The following is a 10,458-nucleotide window of genomic DNA, read 5'->3' on the forward strand; positions in this document are numbered from 1 at the left end:
ATTATTTAAACTTTTATTCTGATTTCAAAATGTACGCTGGAAAATTTTATTTATTTTCTTGTTTTAAAGACATTTGCAAACTTATCTTAATTTGTTCCCACTGAATTTAAAATAAACTCAATTTCTTATTTCAATAAATGCAAATGGAATTTCTTTGTCTTTCTGCTTAATTTCTCACATCTTTGAAGAATTTATAAGAAATTATTTGATTAAAATCTTACTGACATTGCAAAATAGGAAATGTCAATCCTAAAGTGTTACCTTCGTTTATTTTATACAAAACGGAATAAAAAACTTATATTATAAAGAAGACGTGTTTTGGTTTGTTATTATTGTTATTATTAGATTAAATATTTGTTTAATCATATATTGTAAATATGAAGAATTCCACACTTTATTCAATATAATCCAATATCGAGATTATTAAGGTTTCTGAATTAGTGGGTTTTTTTTACACTTATAGGCCTCCGTACATAAGTAAGAGATAATTTTTCACTTCCGGTGTCGTTACAACTTGCTTTAAAGACACGCGTGGTCGCGATGTGTGTTGGAAAAATCCTTCCATTTAAAAATACATGGATTATAATACATAAATATGAATAAATTCTCATACAGGAAGATTAAAAGAAAGCATATCTTACTCATTAACCAGGTAAGTTCTTTATTTTGCCGTTAAAATAATTATCGTAAGATTCAAGTAATGTTATTGTTCGAATGTTAAGTGAAGAAATCGACGGAAAAATAAATAAAATTGTTTATTTCTCTATTAAAGCTTTTATGATATTAAAATTTGGTCTTTGCTCGTTTTATTGAAATAAAATTTACGGGTTTAAATTACGTTTTACTATTATTAAAATCTGAAAGAAAGATAGGTGTATATTCAAAATGGCGACTTCGCCTGCGAATGTCCCCAAAATTCTGATACTGCTAGTCATGGACCACATTTGATTCTGGGCCACCATCTTTGTTACTGGAAAATACTTCACACTCAGTATCCAGACTGCACTCTGTTCAACATGTCTCTACACTTAACACAGTTGTAATTGAGATATAGTTCAGTTGTGCTTGAGATATAGTTCAGTTGTGCTTGAGATATAGTCCAGTTGTGCTTGAGGTTATGATTCAATTGTGCTTGAGGTTATGGTTCAGTTGTGCTTGAGGTTATGGTCCAGTTGTGCTTGAGATATGGCCCAGTTGTGCTTGAGATATGGCCCAGTTGTGCTTGAGATATGGTCCAGTTGTGCTTGAGATATGGTCCAGTTGTGCTTGAGATATGGTCCAGTTGTGCTTGAGATATGGTTCAGTTGTGCTTGAGATATGGTTCAGTTGTGCTTGAGATATAGTTCAGTTGTGCTTGAGATATGGTTTATTTGTGCTTGAGATATGGTTTATTTGTGCTTGAGATATGGTGCAGTTGTCTTTGAGATATGGTTCAATATTTCTGTGTGATCAACTTTCCTTTCACTGTTTGGCATTTGTGTTGAATTTTCGTTTCAATTTAATGTTGTATTTTACAGGGTGGAATGATAAAATTGTCACCATAGAAAAGACAACATGATTCCATTTCCATTTGATGAAAACCGGTTTTCTTTCTTTGTTGAAGACAATCTATTAGTTAGTCAATTGTGTACAAATCCCAAGAGCAATAGGAGCCTTCTATCATGTCTAAAAGATACACAATGTTCAATAAGTGCGATCGGAGATGCGCTGCTGTACAACTCATGCTCTTTACCAATCCAAGTTATGACAACAGAACTATTTTCAGCACAATCAAATTGAACTCCGAATGGGTCAACACTTGAGGGCACAACTCAACAAAGTTTCCAGCTACGGTTATGGGCTTTAGTGTGGTTTCAAGTGAGGGCCACATCATATCACCTTGAAAGTCAACACCAAAGTGTACCTAGATGTGCTGAAGAGTGTGGTGATCCCCAGGTGCAATCAGGTGGTCGCTGGCAGACCCTAGGTGTGGCAGCATGACTCAGTACCAGCCCACAAGTCCAAAGAGATCCAGGCTTGGTTTCAGAAGGTGTGCTACAATTTTTTACCCTTTTCTCACTGGCCCTCCCCTCCCCTAAACCCACTAGACTACTTTGTTTGGTCATACATCGAGAACATCACCAACATGACCTCCCACAACATCAAAGCCAGCCTGATTACTGCCATCCGCCAAGTATTTGCCAAGCTCCTGCTGGCGCTTGTGGAAAAAGCATGTTCCAGTTCCAGACCCATATGAAGGCAGTGATTGAGGCTGAAGGTGGCTACACTGAATAGATGTCAGCTCCAGCTCCACTACATAATCAAGTTTCCTGCATTGATTTTTTCAATAAAAATTAAAAAAAAAAAAAAAAAAAAAAAAAAAAAAAGGCCTCCAGCTTTAATTTTGGAGGACATAGTTTGAAAATATGTAGATAAATAGATCGACAAACATAATAGCCGTTAATATATATATATATATATATATATATATATATATATATATATATATATACACACACACACACGTGTGTGTGTGTGTGTGTAATGGATGTATAGATTGGTTTCCTAGATGTGAACAATAAAGTTGTCGTCCTAAAAAAACAACCGTACAGCTTTATTTTAAAACCTTTATTGAAAAAATTGGATTTTTACAGGCTGTTCCTTTATGGGTCTTTAGTCAGTTAAAATTGTTTTAAGGGGTCAAAAAAAGGTCAAAATTGAAAAAAATCTTTTAACATTTTGCACATTCATCTTCGTTTATTTTAAAATTTTAATCAATTTATATGCGTGTCACATTGGTACAGTAACGTCACCAGCTTTGAATGCTACAGTTTCGGTTTCGATTCCAGCTGATGGAACCTAGATACTTTTTTTTTTTTTGACTTTTGAAATCACGACTATAATAATATTTATGATATATGGACAAATTAAAATATCATATTTAAGCATATTTTATGTCCGGGCAAAGCCCCATCTTGCAACCCTTCCCGCTAGTACTGTATATATAATAATCTGCAAGTATGCACCGTTTAGGGTACTGTACACATAGATTCGAAAAAGTTGTCAAAAAACAAATATATAACAAATAAATGTTATCAAAGGCAAGATAAGTTACTTTTCTACCTAACTGGATATATTTTTCGTGTTTTTATTTAATGTAACGTGTTTATTCAGCTCGAAAAGCATACAGTATTTACCGATTGGAAAATTCAAAATGGCGCCCGACACTCTCTTTAACACGGTAAGTTCAGGAAAAGATGTTATAAATAATAAACTAGACAAAATACTGTTAGAAATTCGCTCATTATATATTACCGTGACATAAGTTGACATATATTCGGTGTTTTTTAAATAGTATTTTGTCTAGTTTATTATTTATAACACCTTTTCCCAAACTTACCATGTTAAAGAGTGTCGGGCGCCATTTTGAATTTTCCAATACATCGGTAAACATTGCATGTTTTTCGAGCTGAATAAACATGTTACATTGAATAAAAACAAAAAAAAAATGTATCCAGTTTGGTAGAAAAGTAACTTATCTTGCCTTTGATAATATTTATTTGTTATATATTTGTTTTTTGACAACTTTTTCGAATCTATGTGTACAGTAATACAAACCCGGTACTTGTGCATCTATGTTACCATGCTAAATAATAACATTATTATTTGGAAAGCCATTCTTAACATGGGGGAGGCGGGTGTTTACTATTTTGTAACTATTCTGTACTTGTACTTTACAATTTAATAAACAAAAATTGAATTTAATTTGAAAATACTATTTAGAAATAGCATGCTAACATAGATGCACAAGCACCAATATTTTTAATAAACCAAACAAATAAGGAAAAGAATCGTTTTTTTTTTGTTTTTTGTTTTTTAAGAAAGATGCGTCCTCCATGTTTGTTGTTTTTGTCCAAATGTCAAGACGAGGAAATTATTGATTGACAGAATGGCTACATTATCTGAAATTATTTATAATAAACAATAATAAATTTTAGATCGACTTAATTAATGAATTCTCCAAAAAGTTGCTGAAAGAAATATTAATGTCGTAAGAATAAAAGAAATTTAAAAAATAAGCGAGTGAATTTGTTACCTGAGTTCAGCTGCGATTTGGTGACATGAATTACCTCCCTTGTTTTTTAACTTCCGGTTTCGTTCAAGGGTAAGGACCGTGGCTCGTACCATAATGACAGCATGACTTGACTGGTTAACGCCTAGATTATATTGAAGCGGTTAGCTTTAAAAATGGCTGCTGACTCCCAGTAATTACTTTTGTCTGATGTTGTAAGCTTGTTAATTAGTTGTCTGATTGTTTTTAGCAGAGTTATTTTAATTTTATTTTTGCAGTTCGTTTCCTGAAAAAATTTTTTTTCGGATTTCTTTTTTCTTTCATTTTTAGTTTACAAATATTCCAAATTATGATTAAAGATTAGCGTTTTTCAGCAACTCAAAAAACGACAACAGATCAATGTGGCTTGGTTGTCCCACTGAAGACTTAGCTGCAAAGAGTTGCTTTTTACCCTCAACCTCCCCATGTTAAGAACCGTTTTCGGAATAAACACCCCTAACCTCCCCATGTTAAGAACGGCTTTCGAAATAAACATCCCCAACCTCCCTATGTTAAGAACGGCTTTGGGAATAAACACCCTTAACCTCCCCATGTTAAGAACGGTTTTTGGAATAAATATCCACAACCTCCCTATATTAAGAATGGCTTTTGGAATAACACCCTCAACCTCCCCATGTTAAGAACGGCTTTTGGAATAAACATCCACAACCTCCCTATATTAAGAACGGCTTTCGGAATAAACACTCTCAACCTCCCCATGTTAAGAACGGCTTTTGGAATAAATATCCCCAACTTCCCCATGTTAAGAATGGCTTTTGGAATAACACCCTCAACCTCCCCATGTTAAGAACGGCTTTTGGAATAAACATCCACAACCTCCCTATATTAAGAACGGCTTTCAGAATGAACACCCTCAACCTCCTCATGTTAAGAACGGCGGTACTTGTACAGTTTAGTCAAGACATTAAAAAATAAAAATATCGAAAAAAGGTTATATTGCACGTATTCGTTATGGAACGAAGTTCTCAAAAAAAAAAAAAAATTCACTTAATTTCATCAAGTAGTTTTTTTTTTTTTTACAGCAGAAAAACAATTTGTTATGATACCGAGCAAAAGGTTAGATTTTTTAGGAAGAAAAGCTAGAATTAAAGATGGGGAGGGAGTATCGGCGCTTTACATGGAGTTATCTCCCCGTGGCGTGTTCAGCAAATTTCACAATGGTTTCTATTTAACCTATAGTTGGGAACCTAACAGGTACTACCAGTCCGGGTCAGGGTGGACCTGGGAGCAATGGCAATTAAGGGGTGGCTCCACACTCCCCAAAACCCGCAAGCTGGCGCCTCACCACCGAATGTAGTTTAAGGTCATATCCAGGGCCATCTTGCAAGTGTGAAAGTTATTGAGACTGTTGTTTGACCAGAAAAAAGCAGAGAGTGTCCTTTATTTTCTCAGCGAGAAAACAGGCTTAATTTTTGAGTGTGCTGGGAGAAATAAAGAAGAAGGTAAATGTCCTTGCGTGCAGCTGAATATCTGTATTATTCGCTGTGTGTGTGCATGCATGCATGTGAATAAGTGCTTCTGTGTGTGTGTGTGTGTGTGTGTGTGTGTGTGTGTGTGTGTGTGTGTGTGTGTGTGTGTGTGCGTACATGGGGATAATTGTGTTTTGTTATGCTGGCGGAAAAATATGTAGCAAAAAGTAAGCAAAGAGGGAGGAACGCAGTGAATTCGTTTAAGTATTTGTCGATCGGCTCCCAGGCGATGTGAGAAAAAATGTTTTGAAAATGAAATCCTTCTTTGAGCATTGATTGGTTGAGAAGTGCACTCTTTTGTCACATGGCATGCTTTCCACTACGTTGGCCGAACAAAACGCATTTTGAGTTTTGTTCCCCCGCAGAATTTACGTGGGCGTATTTTTTTAAATCTTTGCACCTCTGAAATTTATCTTTTTTGTTTGCTCGCGTAATTGGGTTTTTATTTATTTATTTGTTATTTTTAGAACAAGAAGTGATTGCATTTTGTTTAGGTGTGTTTAACCACACAAGTCGAGGGAAGGGTTCCTGATGTAGGGAAGTAGGTTAGACAGGCCAGTTTAATGAGAAAGAAAGAAAAAAGTTTTATTGGATTTGTGTTGAAGTTGGCAGTGTTACATTTCACTCTGATGATGATGATGATGATGACGACGATGACGACGATGACGACCAAGTTGTCAATTTCATTTAAGTCTATGGAACACTACATCAAATCCGTTGCCAAGGTCGCTGGAAAAATCGTAGGAGCCTTTTACCGCTTCAGTGGATATCTCACTCCTGATGCGATTCTCTACCTGTATAAAAGCCAGGTACGTCCGTCCAATGATGGAGTACTGTTGCCACAGCAGGAGCTACTAGAAGCAGCTTACCTTGACAGAGTTAAAAATAGACTTCGTAGCTTAGTGGGAGGGGGGCCCTTTTCTCTTCCCTACAACCTCTTTCTCACAGAAGAGACGCTGTAAGCCTTTATCATTATATTCATAGCAAGTGCTCGTCTGAACTCCAATCTATGATCCGCTCTTGCCAAACTTTCACAAAAAACGCTCATCTAGCAAAAACCACTATCAATAATTTCCCCAAATCTTTATCTGTGCCTAAACCTAAACATAGATTCCATGAACAAAACTTCTTTCTTAGAACTGCATGCCTGTGGAACTCTGTTCCATTTTCCTGCTTTCCAGCTGACTACAATTTGATAGTCTTCAAGTCCAACATAAACAAGTTCTTGATGAACTGTCCCCCCTAAGTAATTCAATTTACAAAATTTTCTCTACTTACAATTACTATGCTATAACCCATTGACTACTGTATATCCATTAACCCTTATCCTCGAGTTGCCTCCGGGCCTTGATAAGTGGAGACTCCTATGTAATAAAAAAAAATTTCCCAAATAACAATTTTTGCCATTTCTTTGATTTAAGCATTCGTCAATGGAATAGGAAACACACACAGCTGGTTATAAAATATGTTGTTGTTTATTTTCTGTATAAAGTTTTTAATGAGAGATTGACAAATCTGATGGCTGCATGACGGGAGTTCGTGGGTGGTGTGTAGAAGATTGTGTTGCTACCCCAGTTATTTGTTGTTGTGTCGAGTTTCTCTGTCTCTTTTTATGTGGCCTAGATGACGATTCGATCAGCTAATATTCCAATTGGCATTGTTTTGCAAGAATGTAGTCACTCACTTTGACGTCATCCCCGGGCTCGTCTAGATTAGATTTTTACGCCACGCACTTACGGAAAAAAAAAAAAAAACAGATTGCGGGTGTGCAATTCAACCATCTTACTAGCTCTGAAATCTGGGCCCCCCCCCAAAAAAAATGAAACCTATTCCCATGACCATCATTCAGACAGCCATAGACTGAAAGATCCACCAGGGCGATCAGTACAATATATTATTGTAACATTCTCACATTTCCCGTTGTTGAGTTTTTTTTTCAAATAACAAAATATCTCTGATTTTCCAAACAATAAGCAAATATATCTATTTTGACAATGAATTAAAATATATATATATATATATATATCTTACTTTAAGTATTCAGGATATCTGCTGTTACCCAGGATCTATTAAAGTAATCTTAGCATAGTTATTCGGCCCTCCTCGGGCCCCTGGGGGGGTCTAAAGCTCTCCAATGAGGGGCAAATTGCTCCCTCAGGTTGATCACGTTATATTGGGAGTGTGCGTCCATGTATAGACGGGGACAAAAGATTAGAGAGTCTTATGGTAAAAAGAAAGTATGCGTGTGGAAGTCCGTGTTGGAGATAGCCATGTTGGCTTGTTTTTATTCATGCTAGTCCGAGACCAAAAGCCTGGGCGAAGTCGCGCTCCAACAGTCGGCTAGAGCTAAGAAGAAAGAGAGAGAGTCTTTTGCCGGTTAAACCTTTTATACACTCGGTCACGTGACTGAGAACTGGCTTCTGATTGGATAAGCCAGGAAGAAAGTGGATTCAAAATCTCTGAGGTTTCGTACTACATCACCTACACACACCAATGCCGTTGTTTTGATTCCCTCTCCGGGGTTCCTTACTACACCATCTCCAAACACCCGGGTAACGTAAATATAATCATAAATAAAACAAAGACTTATTTTCTCTCGCAAATCAAAGTGATTTGACCATACACTGACCAATCAGCTTGCAGGGTGCATTGATTTCATCTGCTCTCTAAAGAACTTCTTTAATTCCTTTTTGGGAATCGCGGTCAGTCAGCAGAGAGAACCTGCAAGCATTGAAGACAGACCCCCCTCCCCCTCTCTCTCTCTCCCCCTCTCTCTCTCTCTCTCTTTCCCTCTCTCTCTCTCTCTCTCTCTCTCTCTCTCTCTCTCTCTCTCTCTCTCTCTCTCTCTCTCTCATTCCTGTCCCTGTCCAATGAATGCTCCAGCATTGATGATTTTCACCTGAAAATAATTGCTGGCTGACCTTCGACGCCCTAATGAACTTTCAATTCTTCAATGTTCCTACTCGGACACCCGCCAACTTTCTGCCACTGAAATAAACCGTTTTGTTGTTGTTTTAAAAGAGGTTTGGTCTTTCTTTCCGTGATACATTTAATTTATTTTTAATATATAGAAATTAGTGATGGGACGATTCCAATATTTTTCCCGATTCTGATACAATCACTGATTCTGTACCAAATCCCCGATTCCAATACAATTACCGATTCCGATTCCTATTCTCTATAAATCTCTAAATATTTAACTGTAGAGTTATTATTTTCCCCGATTTCTGTAAAGAAAACCCTTGTTAAATATGCAGAAATTTTCCTAAACGCCAAATTACACTTGTGGAGGATGATCTATAGATTTTAACTTTACTGGTATTTTAAAATCAATAAATATTTATTATTTTATTATTACCAGAAATGAAAGAGTTTTGTTTCACTAAAATCGAATAAAAAAAGACAAAAGAATCATTTTGGCATCGGAAAATAGGCACCAAATTTTTGAATTCCGATACGAATTCTGATTCTCCCAAATTTGTTGATTTTTCTGATTCCCGATTCTGATTCTGATTAATTATCCCAACACTAATAGAAATGCATCTCGGATCTCTAAAAGACGGATGATCACATGTTTCTACTAAAATCGGTGTTTTGCAGTCGCACCATTTCTTGCAGTCGTTTATCTTGGTGTCTTTGTGAAATAATTGAGAGATGTTGATCAAGTAGGTAATTTCTCGTATTTGTTCCTTCCAGACGTGGAAGCTTGTGAAACGATGAACACCAAAGGCAGCTAAGAGGAATAGTATTAGGGGTAACTAGCGGGGTGCAGAGGGGGGGGGCCTGGCTTTGCCCGGTCGTAAAATACGCTTTCATATGACATTTTAATTTGTCCAGGTTTCGTATATATAATTATAGAGTCGTGATTTCAAAAGTTAAAAAAAAAATATTTTGGTGCCATCAGCCAGAATCGAAACCAAAAGCTAAACTGTAGCATTCAAAGCTGGTGACGTTACCACTCTACCAAAGTGACACGCATATGATCTGATTAAAAATTAAAAATTAAAAATAAAATGAATATATAACAATTTTTTTCAATTTTGACCCTTTTTGACCCCTTAAAAACTATTTTAACCGGCTAAAGACCCATAAAAGAACGGTTCATAAAAAATCCAATCATTTGAGACCCCTAGTGCCGCTCTGCAACTTTTAGTTTCGGAGGAGATAGAGTTTGAAAATATGGAGACAGACAGACAGACAGACATATAGCCTTTTATATATTAGATTTAATTAAAAACACTAAAATTACAGCAAAATTTTTATGATGTCATGAAACAAAGATGTCATATTCCAAAAATTACGTAAATTAATCAAGTATTTTTTTTTTAATTAAGAAAATAAAATTTCATGGGGAAGCAAGACAGTTTATTTTTTATTTTTAATCAGTCATGTTCATATCACGTTGATACAGTTGTAACATCACCAGCTTTGAATGCTACAGTTTTGGTTTCGATTCTAGCTGATGGCACCCAAATACTTTTTTTTTTTTTACTTTTGAAATCACGGCTCTATAATAATATATATGAAATCTGGACGAATTAAAATATCATATTTAAGCGTATTTTACGACCGAGCAAAGCCCCCCCCCCAGTGTAATTCTAAATAAGCACCTTCGTTACTAATCGATATAATATTCTTTCAAACTACTTCATAAACCGCCAAATTCACAAAATTTGGTTTTAAATAAATCTGGCAACCCTGGACAAGAATATGAGAGTGACCTCTTTAGGTAATATTTTATGCGAGAGGGCAAAAAAAAAAAAAAAAAAACTAATAAAAGATTAATTTTGAACACAGAAAGACAGAATAATTAACCAACACCTCTTTTTAGAACAAAACAATGAAAGGATTTATTTCGAAAGAAGAAGAATTGTGTTC

At 35.8% G+C, this 10,458-nt stretch overlaps 1 protein-coding gene across 6 annotated transcripts in view; it reads right to left on the reverse strand.

Annotated features, from left to right (window-relative positions):
* Positions 1 to 4,194, reverse strand: part of LOC145258340 (lipid transport auxiliary protein 1-like) — a 65,172-nt gene extending 60,978 nt beyond the window's left edge. For all 6 annotated transcript variants that reach the window (XR_013864093.1, XM_080116526.1, XM_080116528.1 and 3 more), the window contains exon 1: positions 4,076 to 4,194. The gene's annotated coding sequence lies outside the window, so the exon portion shown is untranslated. The remainder of the gene's footprint in view (positions 1 to 4,075) is intronic.
* Between the last annotated feature and the right edge of the window lie 6,264 nt (positions 4,195 to 10,458).

The sequence above is a fragment of the Euprymna scolopes genome, chromosome 33 (genome assembly GCF_053919585.1).
Source record: "Euprymna scolopes isolate OS-2025 chromosome 33, ASM5391958v1, whole genome shotgun sequence".
NCBI classification, from domain to species: domain Eukaryota; kingdom Metazoa; phylum Mollusca; class Cephalopoda; order Sepiida; family Sepiolidae; genus Euprymna; species Euprymna scolopes.